Consider the following 632-nt stretch of genomic DNA (forward strand, 5'->3'; position numbering starts at 1 on the left):
AGGTTGCTCTAGCGATGCTAACACTGATGAAGAGTAGTGTCAGCCCAGGCTGCTCTAGCGATACTAACACTGATGAAGAGTAGTGTCAGCCCAGGTTGTTCTAGCGATGCTAACACTGATGAAGAGTAGCGTCAGCCCAGGTTGCTCTAGAGATGCTAACACTGATGAAGAGTAGCGTCAGCCCAGGTTGCTCTAGCGATGCTAACACTGATGAAGAGTAGTGTCAGCCCAGGTTGCTCTAGCGATGCTAACACTGATGAAGAGTAGCGTCAGCCCAGGTTGCTCTAGCGATGCTAACGCTGATGAAGAGTAGCGTTAGCCCAGGTTGCTATAGCGATGCGGGGGGCTACATACAAGACAACCTTACAGGATCCTTCGAATGGAGATGGTAACGGAACTGCTGCTTTCACTGTCCGTGATGATGACTATGGCAATGACGAAGATGGTGACACACATGATACTCAGCAACTAGACCCCGTGAGGAGCAGTCACCCTAATCAAGGTGTTATGATTGAAGATGATGAAGATGATCCAGCACTCTGGCCAATCAGCTAGTTACAGCACGTCTTTCTCAGATAAATAAGGAGTGAAAAGGGGAGAACACGGCTTGTGGAGGGCCCCATGCCTGTGTT

The 632-nt window shown here is 49.5% G+C and overlaps 1 protein-coding gene and 1 long non-coding RNA gene across 2 annotated transcripts in view; one reads left to right on the top strand and one right to left on the bottom strand.

Moving 5' to 3' along the window:
* Positions 1-632, bottom strand: part of grk6 (G protein-coupled receptor kinase 6) — a gene marked incomplete at its 3' end in the record, with an annotated part of 106,977 nt that overhangs the window by 64,875 nt on the left and 41,470 nt on the right.
* Positions 1-632, top strand: part of LOC116701084 (uncharacterized) — a 24,199-nt gene that overhangs the window by 18,219 nt on the left and 5,348 nt on the right. The window lies entirely within an intron of this gene.

This window comes from Etheostoma spectabile, chromosome 13 (assembly GCF_008692095.1).
Source record: "Etheostoma spectabile isolate EspeVRDwgs_2016 chromosome 13, UIUC_Espe_1.0, whole genome shotgun sequence".
Lineage (NCBI taxonomy): Eukaryota > Metazoa > Chordata > Actinopteri > Perciformes > Percidae > Etheostoma > Etheostoma spectabile.